General features: G+C 46.4%; 1 non-coding gene across 1 annotated transcript; it reads right to left on the bottom strand.

Moving 5' to 3' along the window:
- Nucleotides 1-8,711: 8,711 nt before the first annotated feature.
- Nucleotides 8,712-8,783, bottom strand: trnaw-cca (transfer RNA tryptophan (anticodon CCA)). Its single transcript has one exon. It is a non-coding gene; the product is annotated as a tRNA-Trp (tRNA).
- Between the last annotated feature and the right edge of the window lie 3,785 nt (nucleotides 8,784-12,568).

Raw genomic sequence — 12,568 nt, 5'->3', positions numbered from 1 at the left:
GGAGTGTTTGGTGGAAAGGGAGTGACCACCCAGTCATGTGTATTGGGGAAGGGCAGCAGGACATGCTGCCTGAGGCTTGGCTGCATTTCGGTGAGAGGCGCACGTCAGTCATTGTATAACCTCACACAGTCCCTTGAGAGGGGCCACATGCAGGAGGAATACGTGTGTCCTCATCATGGACTGCTGGACTATCACCATCAGAGATGTTGGGCTTGTCCCCGCTGGGAGACTAACTTTGTTCATCATTGTGGCTGCAGGAGAAGACATCCCACAATTGGAAAGAGCGTGTCAAGACTGGCGGTGGAGTGCCTTATCTCCATGTCCTCATCCCGATGGAGGAGGAGGCCATAGAACTGGCTGGGCAGCAAAGCAGCTGCTCCACAGCTGATGGAGAGACAGGGTCACCTACCCAAGAGAGTGAGTGAACATCTCCTGGGGCACAAGGGAGCATCCGCTGCAAAGGAGCCACACTGCTCATCTGTTCACCACTGCATCAATGGAGCTGCACAGTAGGGGTGGTTGGAATGTCGTGATGGGCAGACCCTAACATTTCAATGTCCCTGTTTTCACATGCAGGCCCGGATGAACGACAAAAGCAAAGAGCTGGAGAGACTGGGGGACAGCCGGACACGTCTGAGGAGGAGGAGGGAGCCTCAGAGGGTGCACCATCACCTCATTCCCCTGCACCCTCCACCAGCACAGAAACCCTCATGTTGGTGGGTATCCGTTCGCGGTTATATTCTGGCATACAAACTGATGAGCACGTCACAGAGAGGCCCGGGCAGCTGGCGGAGGCTGTGACAGCCGAGGCCACTGGGAGTTGGTGGTCTGTGGGAGGCCAGGCCCATGCTGTGCCCCAGGCTGATGACGTGCCTGTGGTGCCACCAGCAACACGGGAAATGCTGCAGCTGCAGTGAGAGGTCAGGCAACATCTGGCAGAGTTGCCGGAGGTTATGTGTACCCAAGTTCGGATGATGGAGGAGTCCATCCAGGCCTTGCATGCTGTACTGTATCTGATGGGGGTGTGTCTGGCTTCCTTCCTTGAGAGATTGGTGTCTCTGATGGAGAGCCAGATCCAGCCGACCAATCAGTGGCTGCCGGAGATGTGCGCAGGCCTGCACTCCATCACTTTGTCCATGAGCTCCATCCAGCGGTGACAAGGTGAGAGGGGGGACGAGGCACCTGAACTCTTCACCAGGTCCACATCCCTCTCAGGTCAGCAGGGAGGTACAAGTGTGTCTTATAAGGGGGAGGAGCAGCTGGCTGCTACATCTGGGGTCTCCTCTCAGGGTGCTACTGGTGTGGACAGTAATTCCAAAGTCCCTCTGCCAGTGACACCAGTGATGCCAGCACCTCCATCATCCTTGATGACAGAGGGGGTCCCTGTACCTGTGCAGGAGGCTCTCAGTGGGCCAGGGCCCTCCAGGCCTCAGGCAGCCAGAGGACGGTCGCCAATGTCATCCCAAGCCATGGAGCAGCAAGGTCAGCAGCCTGTCTCCACCTTAGCTGACAGAGCAGGGGGAGCACCACGTAGGAGCACCCGGAAAAGATTTAAGAAGAGCACCTAGATTCACTGAGGGGTTCACGGGTGAATGTACATTCCAGATGGATAGGGTTGTGTTTGGTGTCTCACAGAATTAAGAAATGATGTTCTCTCACTATGTCTCCTTCCTATTGTTGATGCCCTTTGGGACTTCATTTAAACCCTTCCTCCCAAGGGGCTGGAAGTGAGGGACCAAGCCCTGAGTTCACAAAGCTTCAGCCTTGCCAGTGTGCAATGTGTACCTGGGCACTGTAGTGTGGAACGAAAGAGGTGACAACAGGGCTGCTTAAAGCTCAGGCTTTATTGCCTTGGTTCCAGAAGGTGGTAAGGCTCAAAGGAAACGTGAATGTATAAGGGTGTCTCGTGTCTCCCTTGTGTGTATCTCATGGTGGCTTTCCTGCTGTGCCTGAGGTCCTTCATCTGGCACTGCCTGAGCAGCATCCTCCTCCACATCCTCATCATCAGAGGAACCATCACACTCCATGATATCCTCACGAGTCAACACCTCACCCCTCTGTAATGCCAGATTGTGCAGTGCACAGCAAAACACCACGATATGCGAGACCCTCGCCGGGACATACTGAAGGGCTCCACAGGAACAATCTAAGTGCCTGAATCTCATCTTCAGGAGACCAATGGCCTCTTTTTTGGTCGCTCGGATGGACCCGTGGCAGGTGTTGTACCTCTCCTCTGCATTCTTGTGTGGGTTCCTCACAGGCGTCAGTACTCATGTTCTCACTGGGTTGCCCTTGTCTCCAAGGATCCATCTCAGAAAGCGCATGGGGCCACGGAAAAGTTCTGGTACCTGCGACTGCCTTGGTATGCAGGCGTTGTGACTGCTTCCCGGGATTTGTGCACACACCTGTAGGATGCATTTGTGATGGTCACAGACCAGTTACACACTGAGCAAGTGGAAGCCCTTCCTGTTGAAGGCTGCTGGCTGGTCTGCGGGAGCCGTGATGGTCACATGGGTGCAGTCAATGGCATCCTACACCTGGGGGAATCCAGCGATGGCCACGAATCCTATAGCCCTTTCAGCTTGACTGTTTGGATCAATGTGCACATCGTCACCGGCCCTCCTGAACAGGAGATTGGTGACCTCCTTGATGCACTGATTCACCACAGACTGTGAGATTCCACACATATCTCCAGTGGATCCCCGCAATGATCTGCTGGTGTAGACGTTCAGTGGCACGGTGACCTTCAGTGACACTGGCATCAGGTGCCCACCAAGTCCCATCATGGCAGAGAGATCAGTGACAACCTCCGTGGAGAGGCGCAGTCTGTGGAAACACTGTCACTCGGACATCTGCAGGTAGTTGAACCTCGGCTGACGTGTTCCTCTGCCTCCTTCTCCAGCCTCCTGTTCGAGGCTGGCCCTCCTGTGGGCCCCCACGCTGCTGTGGTGTCCCTGCTGGTGCCTGCACCTCCCTCCCTCCCTCTCTACTCCTCCTCCTCTTCAATGGGAGCCTCGAATCCAGGGTGAATGAGGGCCATGACAGGTTGCCCCTCCCTGAGTGCAAGGCCTTTACAGTAAACAACACCCAGCCACATTTACCTCACTTGTCACCCTCAATGAAGTGGCACTGCCCCAATGGCACCCTGGTGTTGTTCCCTCCGCAGAGCTGGCACATTGGCCCCCACTCCTGACAGTGTTTCCCGATGCCCTTTCCCCCTCCACCCTTGCTGCCAAGTTACGCTGCCTCACCCGATAGCTTCCCAGTGAAGCCAACACTCAGCTCCCACCTCCCAGTCACCTCCTTTAACCAGGCCAGGCTCTGAAGCCCCGTGGTTCCCGTGCACTATTATTTCAATTGAACCCAGTGAATAAAAGTGCTGACAATTGGACTCATAAATACTTTAAATGCCTTCTTGCCGTGTGGATGTGCGAAGTCTGCCCTCCATGTCAGCCGCCGACAGAAAAATCCGGTCCGACGTCTTCCATCCCTATCTTATACACCCCCCTCCCCCTCCCCAGCCTCCATTCCCGTCTCCAACGGTCCCTTAAAATTCTGGCCCATGTCTCTAAGACTAATGGGAGTGAAACTACATCTGCTCCTTAGACTGAACAGGAAGAGCTGCTCTCTCTGTGTTTAAAGTGAATGAATCTGATCTTTACCTTGTCTTACTGGAACGTTCACTGTCTAGAAATGTCTGTTTGAAAATGTTTTCCTGTTATATTAATGGAGCAGAGGAGCAGATGTGAGGTACTGTTGAACAGAGAGGTTTGGAAGTGGGTGAAGGGGTGGAGTGACGGTGGGAGTGAGAGGTGCAGTGAGTTGGCCATTCTCAATAGAGTGTCAGGAATGAAGGTCAGAGGAACAGACCAGGCTGGAAACACAGAAAGAGCGAGGAGAAGCTGGTGTGAAAAACAGAGATTAAACAACAGGCTTGTTCAGTTGGTTTGGGTCTGGTGTTTAGAATACCCGGAATCTGGGTTCACTTCCCTTCCAACTCAAGCAATTGTAGCAACATTATGTTCATAAAACCATAGAATGATACCCAAAGAAGGAGACCATTTGGTCCATTGTGTCAATGCTGTCTCTTTGGTTGTGCTATCCAATTAGTTCTGATGCTCAGCTTTTTCCTGTAATCTGTACATGTTGCTTCCAGTATTTATCCCTATTGCTTTTCAAAGTTACTACTGAATCTGCTTTCAAGTCCTGATCAGACAGTGCATTCCAGATCACAACACATCACCGTATAAAAAAATCATTCCTCATTTCGCCTCTGGTTCTTTTCTCAATCACCTGATAAATACATCCTCTGGTTACTGACCCTTTTGCCACTGGAAACAATTTCTCCTTATTTAACTTATTGAAAACCTTCTTGATGATGTCACACACTGGACTGCCAGTAAAACTGAAGCCCATGGAATAAAAGGGACAATGACAGCATGGATATGAAGTTTACAGACTGATAGGAACATAGGAGCAGGAGTAGGCCATTCAGCCCATTGAGCCGACCCCGCCATTCAATATGATGATGACTGATCGTCCACTTCAATGCCTTTTTCCCACACTATCTCCATATCCCCTATGTCATTTGTATTTAGAAATCTGTCAATCTCTGCTTTAAACATACTCAATGACTGAGCTTCCACAGCCCTCTGAGGTAGAGAATTCCAAAGATTCACAACCCTCTGAGTAAAGAAATTTCTCCTCATCTTTGTCCTAAGTGACTTTCCCCTTCTGTTGAAATTGTGTCCCCTGGTTCTAGATTCCTCAACCGGAGGAAATAGCTTCATCTACCCTGTCTATCCCTTTAAATACATGGTCAGTTTCAATGAGATCACCTCTCATTCTTCGAAACTCTGGAGAATACAGGCCCAGTTTCCCCAAAATCTCTTCATAGGACAGTCCCGCCACCCCGGGAACAAGTCTTGTGAACCTTCGTTTTACTCCCTCGATGGCAATGATATTCTTCCTAAGGTAAGGGGACCAAAATTGCACACAGTATTCCAAAGTGCAGTCCAACCAAGGTTATATACAATTGAAGCAAGACTTCACTACTCCTGTACTCAAATCCTCTTGCGATAGAGTCTAACATGTCATTCACCTTCCTAATTGCTTGCTGCACCTGCATGTTAGCTTTCAGTCACTTACTGACAAGGACACCCAGGCCCCTTTGTCCATCTACACTTTCTAATCTCTTACCATTTAAGAAATAATCTGCACATCTGTTTCTCCTACCAAAGTGGACAACCTCACATCTTTTCACATTATATTCCATGTGCCACTTTCTTGTCCACTCACTAAGTCTGTCCAAATCCCCTTGAAGCCGCTTTGCATCTTCCTCACAACACACATTCCCACCTAGTTTTGTGTCATCTGCAAACTTGGAAATACTACATTTGGTCCCCACATCCAAATCATGTGAACAGCTGGGTCACAGTGTGGTGGTGAACAGTTGTATTTCTGTCTGGAGGAAGGTTTACAGTGGGTTCCCCATGGTTCCTCATAACCTCAGTTATGTGCAGAGACTGGAAAAGCTGGGGTTGTTCTCCTTGGAGCAGAGCAAGTTCAGAACAACTTTGACAGAGTTAGAATCAAGGAATCAAATGGTTACAGTACAGAAGGAGACCATTCAGTCCATCATGTCCATGACAGCTCTTTGCAAGAGCAAATCAGCTAATTCCACTCCTCTGCCCTTTCATTGTAACCCTGCAAATTTTCTCTATTCAGGTGTTTATCCAATTCCCTTTTGAAAACCACGATTGAATCTGCCTCCAGCACACTCTCAGGCAGTGTATTCCAGATCCGAACCACTCACTCTGTCCCACACCCCTGGTACCATTGCAGAAAATCTCTTCTGTTCATTTCATCCCTCATAAATAATTGAAATGAAATGTTTATTAGGAAATGCACAACATAAAAAGGAGAGAGAAATAAATGCTGAGCAAAATAGAAGTTAATGTTTGGAAGGTAAAAAGAGCAAAAGATGTAACTTTTATTCTCGTTGAGTGAGAGGAATATATCACACTTTGGGGCTTTTGTAAGAGGATTTATTGATAAACCTGGGATTTGAGAGGAAGCTGGTTCATGGTTTACAGAACAAATTGAGCCCCTGGGATGGAGCCAACAGCTGCACTGTCCAATAACAGACAGGACAGGGACACTGTCTCAGGCATGGTGAGCTCAGTCAATGAAAGCATGAAACTTTGAATCTCAAGTTTTTGGGTTTGAACCCCACGGTGGGTGTCTTTTATTTCCTTTGTAGGCTGATTTTACAGGCATTCTCCATCTCTGAATTCCTCGGCAGAGAGTTCAAGGAGTGTTTGAAATGAGATTCAACAGCAGGATGAGAAAGTCTCTCCTTGATTCAGGACTCTTACCTCTCTGCAGCATCTCGCTGCTGAAGTCTGAACTTTGTCTCATTTCATTCTCAGCTCAGGATCAGTGTGGACCAATGGGACTTCTGGCTGTCTCCCACTTCACAATCCATCAGTGCTGAGAAAGCAATGGGGAATATTACTCACATGTTGTAATGTTTTATAAATACTTGAATGTATTTCACACCGTGTCTAACAGTGTGAATCTCCCCTGGTATATCAGCTCACCAATACTTCAACAGAACGTTCACATAATGTGAGCTCTGAGATCTGTTCGGATCCCATTCCCAAGACCTGGAAAGTGGGATTGGGCTGGATCGCTCTTTTTCAGCTGGCACAGACACGATTGCTAAATGGTCTCAGTCTGTGCCATAAATTTTCTCCATTTTCTTTGTTCTGTGAAGTGAGGTGTGATTGGGAGGGGCAATTCCACCAGGGTTATATTTTCTACCAAAAGAATGACACAAGGGATACTTCACTTTTTTATTCATTCATTCATGCGATGTGGGCGTTGCTGGCTAGGCCAGCATTGACCGCCCATCCCTAATTGCCCTTGAAAAGGTGGTGGTGAGCTGCCTTCTTGAACCACTGCGGTCCATGTGGGGTAGGTACACCCACAGTGCTGTGAGGAAGGGAGTTCCAGGATTTTGACCCAGTGACAGTGAAGGAACGGCAATATAGTTCCAAGTCAGGATGATGTGTGGCTTGGAGGGGTACTTGCAGGTGGTGGTATCCCCTGCATTTTCTGCCTTTGCCCTTCCAGGTGGTAAAGGTCGCTGGTTTGGAAGGTGCTGTCGAAGGAGTCTTGGTGCATTGCTGCAGTGCATCTTGGAGACGGTACACACTACTGCCACTGTGCGTCGATGGTGGAGGGAGTGAATGTTTGTAGATGGGGTGCCAATCATGCGGGCTGCTTTGTCCTGGATCATGTTGAGATTCTTGAGTTGGAATTGCACCCATCCAGGCAAGTGGAGAGTATTCCATCACACTCTTGACTTGTGAATTGCAGATGGTGGACAGCCTTTGGGGAGTCAGTAGTCATGGATGAGTGAGAGGAATATATCACACTTTGGGGCTTTTGTAAGAGGATTTAATCATAAACCTGGGATTTGAGAGAAGCTGCTTCATAGTTGACAGAACAAATGCAGCCCCTGGGGTGGAGCCAACAGCTGCACTGTAATTACTCACCTCAGGATTCCAAGCCTCTGACCTGCTCTTGTAGTCACGTTATTTGTATGGCTCCCCATGGTAACCTCCATGATGTTGATAGTGGGGGATTCAGTGATTGTAATGTTATTGAATGTCAAGGGGAGATGGTTAGATTCTCTCTTGTTGGAGATGGTCATTGCCTGGCACTTGTGTGGTGCGAATGTTACTTGCCACTTATCATCCCAAGTCTGTGTGACTGAAATAGCTCAGTTGGGAGTGTGTTCGACTGAAGATCCCTGGTTCAATCTGGGGTTTTGGCAGTTCTCCTTGATTCTGCATCGCCATTTAGTTTTGACTCTCGAATTGCACAATTTACACTGAAATTATTTACCCAACTCTGAAGGTTGGATTGGAATAGAGAGATATCAAGGATGGGAGATATTTACATTGTCTGCTTTAGCTTATTCTCTATCTCCTTGTGTCCTTTTCCCCAGTTTTTGACTCTCTCGGGGCAGGGTGAACATTTGATTTGCTGCATTTGTCCCAAACTGAAGCCTTTTCCACATCTCTGGGTGGTCAGACTCACTCTGTCTGTTTTTGCTGCTCGTGACCATTAACGAGAACAGGCCACGAGTTCAACGTTTATCATCAAACGGAAGATAATTGGAAAGAATTCTGTGTTACTCCAGACCAGTGACAAAGATACAATGGATGTTATTCAAAATAAGTTTCCTCTGACATTTTATGTAAACTTGTTTGCATCTAAAAGTTGGATTTTAAGTGTTACAAAAATGTGTCAGATTAATGACTGAGCATGTGACAGCGCACATGGGGATCAAATCCACAGCCTTGTTGTTATCAACACTGCGTCCTAACCAACAGAACTAAGTGGCCTATAGACAGAGCCAGGTATGGGTTTGAGCCGCACGCTGGGCGGTTTGTGTTTTATTTCTCACGCTGGGTGACAGAACGATTGTACAAACAATGGACACATCACATCCCTGACACATTGTTCTGAGATAAAACAGTGTGAAATAAGAACTGAGCATGGAAATGGAACGGAACCAGAAATCAGGACTTTAATCTATTAAAGTTGATCTTGAAATTCAAACATTCACTGAACAATCCAATAGAACGAACTTTCTTCTGAGATAAAATCCAGGAACTTGAGCTGCTGTAAAACATAACTGAGCCTGATGTGATTTGAACACACAATCTTCTGATTTGGAGTCAGACGTGCTACCGTTGCGCCACAAGCTCACAGATAAAGCGAAGACTTCCATTCCTGACAGATTTACTTCTTGTTTAGATTCAGTGATTGAAATTAATTCAATCCTCATCTGACCTCCGCTCTGGAAAGGCCTGCTACCCGACCTGAACCCGACGGGACCCGACGACCTGTGTCGGGTTCGGGTCGTGTCGGGTCGCTCTTCCGGGCTTTCTGGTTCGGATCAGGTTGGGTCAGGTTGAGGTCAGGCTGGGTCCAGGTTAGGCTAGGTCCGGGTGTGACACACACAGGAAGTATTAAATTTTGCTCTGCTGGGAAGTTGAGTTTAGTAAGTGTCAAAAGTTGAAAAGCCAACCTGAGCTGGGAGTCTGGGACGTCAAGGAGGGAAACTCTGAGTCTGCTCAGTGAGCAAGTGAGCATCTCTATGATGTCATTGCGCTCATGCTGCAGCTTCCTGCAGATTCGGAATCGGGAGGTAGGTAAAGTGAACATTCCGGTGGTCGGGTAAGGCTCGGGTTAGTTTGGGTGTGGGAATAAATGGAGATACTCGGGCCGGGTCGGGCTCGGGTCCAATGTGGTTCTGTCAGGTTCGTGTCGGGTTTTTTTCCTAACCTGAGCAGGCCTTTACCGCTCTGTCAGTTCAGTGCCTTATTTAAACTATTACTTGGAGTTCTGTTTTACAGGGTCTCGGCTGTTTAAGTGTTTCCCAGACCCACTACTCTGATGAATCAGACATTTTGCTGCTAACTGCTGCTGCTACAATTGAAATGTAAAAAAGAATTTCCAGTGACCTGCAACCAAAGGGCAAATACATTTCAGAAAGATAAAGCTCATTCACCAAACCACAAATGTGTCTTTCTGCTTCTATTTATAAACAACTCCTTCTCTCCACTATGAGAACTATACAATCACTACAGTTATTTGAAAGTTAGTATAAGATGTTCCAGTTCATCAATTTTAAAACTGCAGCAGGTATTTTCCAGAAAACTTCTCTGTTGGAACCTCAGTCCCATTTAGATTGAAAGTGGACAATTAATGTATTCACTTGTTCATTGTGGACAGGTGTCTGACTTCGAATAAATCTCATTAACTTTCAATGAGGTGGCAGTATTTCTGTGCTCCCATTTTACACAGTCTGTCCTGTTCATGCACCATGTTTTTATTCTCCTCTCCCATTCGCCACAGGATACAGATTACAAGCATCATCAATCTAGCTGTTGAAAAGCATTGGAAGAATCTGGTCACACAGGTATTGAAACATTCATTATCTGCCATTTTACAAGTTGGTTGCTTTAAACACAATACAATGTGCAATCATCTTGAAAAGAGATTCTCTTCAATATCAAATACAAATTGAATTACAAACCTGACAGACAAACACAGGAGAACAAGTGACGAGTGAACACAAACCTCATGGTGCTCATTTTCAGATTTATTGCAGTCATCTTACAAAACAAGTGAAAGAATATTCCTGTGAAATGATTTGGAACGTAGGTGTGACTTTTGTTGGTGCCTTTATATGCTCTGTTGGTGAAACTTTCTTGCACCTGACTCCTGTTCATGTCTCTGTTTCCTCTATTGAATGAGGAAGGAGATATTTGATCAGAAATCAACTGGATTGTGTACCTTTGAGAGGGGATTTCTGCACCATCAGGGCTGGAAACAGGAGTGAGTGAAAGACACTGTGTGGAGTTTGATTTTGTACAGAGGGAGAGCAAATCTAACAGGGCTGTGAGATATTGGCCTGGATATTACAGCCCCATTGGCGGCGAACACTGAGACTTTCACTGCTATTGAGGGTCTGAACAGCACTGCAACTGCCGGTACATGCACACACAAACACCAGCATCTGGAAGTTGTGGTGGTGCGAAATGAGCTCAGAAGGAGCCTCTGATCATAATCGCACCAGCCCACTCTTTAAAGTGACAGGGACCTGTAGTTCAGCAATTTGGGCTCATTGCCCACAATGTATCCTGATTTTTACCTTGGTTGGATTGGAGCCGGTACCAACTGGCTCAGGGCTGCTCGGGAAGGACTTTTCTGTTGACACAACAGCTCCACTATTCCAGGAAGACACCGGCAGCAGCAGGGGTCAACTTTCAGAGGGAGTTCAGATATTTTAAATGTTGTATTTTGTTTCTTAGTTGTATGTAACTTTTTAGCATAGCCTTATCAGAGTTCTTAAATTTATATCTGACTTTTTATTAACAAGATTGAAGTGCTTTTAAAAGATCTCTAAATGTATATGAGTTTTCATCAAAGATTTACCTGGCTTCTTTGTAAAGACACGAGTAAGATTGAAGTGACTTTTAAAAACTACATCTTATCCTTTAAAATCCCGCTTCCATGTAGATGACATTGGAAGATGGCTTCAGAATAACTTCGACTATCTTTCTAACAGGTACTGCAACAGCTTCAGTCCTACTTTCTGCAAAAGCTGGTGAATTACGAAGAAACAATGGATTGAACATTTTATAAACTGTTGATGCAGATGGGATTCAAACTCATACATGTAAAACAGAAGGAATTAATAATCCATCATCTTAACCTCTCAAACACCTCATCACCCAGCTTTGTGCCAGTAACCCATCACATGTCTTTTTTGCCTCTATGGAAATTTGGGCAGGACGGTCACCTTCAGCTCAGATCCTGAAAGTGCAGCCAGATGTGCAATGATGGAAATGTAGCTTCTGTAAGTAAATGGAATTTCCATCACATCAGGTGATGGCCTGTTGGGAATGGAGCGGTGTGAAACATTTCCAGACCATGTCCAACACGTTTCAACTCAGTGTGAAAACCCACCACTGAAAGACTGGAACATACAATCAATTCGTCACATCATGATTAACATCACTCAGACACCTGAACCATGAGGTCACTGACGAAGTCATGATAACTTCTAATTTCTCATGAAATGACAACTGAACTAACTGACTGGAAGAATTGCTTTAACTCCACGTGATCAGAGAGGCACAGCCTCAGACCGACTTGGGAGATGAATATTGATTGAATAATTTCAGTGTGAGGAATGTTCCAGCATCATAAACCAGGGGAACGTGCTGACTGAGCTGTGTCTTCATCTCTACTGGGCAGTCGGACAGTTCACCCTTCATTCTGCTCTGATTCACTTTCCCAAAGTGGATCTACAGATTCTCAAATCTGGAGACTGGGTTTTCTTACTTTGTTCCTTTTGATTTTTCTTGCTCCTGAATGATAATATATTCTAAACCTCGGATCAACCCACCCCTTTGCGTCGTGTTATAGTCTTGGTTAAAAGGGACACAAAACGACACAAACACTCTGAAACATACAACACGGTCACACTTTCCTTCAGTGAGATTAATGTTGAGCTGTTTTCCAGGTTAAATGCAACTGCAAACACATTGCTCTCAAAGAAATTGTAGCGGATTGAGTTGCCGTTGAAATATTAGCACTGAACATCTGTCCGAGCAGGAACAGCCATTTCAAACTCACATCCTTCACAAAGGCAACCACTGAGCTGTTTTCTTTTGTGAATAAAATGCATAAGAAAAGTTAAAGTTCACAAGAAAACATATGTAAACGATTGACAGCTAAACTTTTGAAGCAAGGATATGAATCCAAGATTTTCTGATTATTAGACAAACACTCGAACCAATTAAGCTGCTGAGCCAGATCACAAATGCTGTGACAACTGAGGGCAGAGGAGGGCACTCTTTATTCTCATCCCACTTCTCCACAGGTCACAACATCTATTTTAACTTTTCCCACATACTGATACAGTCAGTCATGTACTCTATTTTTCCCAGAATAGAAGACACTGACCAGGTTTCTTTAA

The sequence above is a fragment of the Heterodontus francisci genome, chromosome 50 (assembly GCF_036365525.1).
Source record: "Heterodontus francisci isolate sHetFra1 chromosome 50, sHetFra1.hap1, whole genome shotgun sequence".
Taxonomy (NCBI): domain Eukaryota; kingdom Metazoa; phylum Chordata; class Chondrichthyes; order Heterodontiformes; family Heterodontidae; genus Heterodontus; species Heterodontus francisci.
This window is presented reverse-complemented; position numbering and strand designations above follow the sequence as displayed.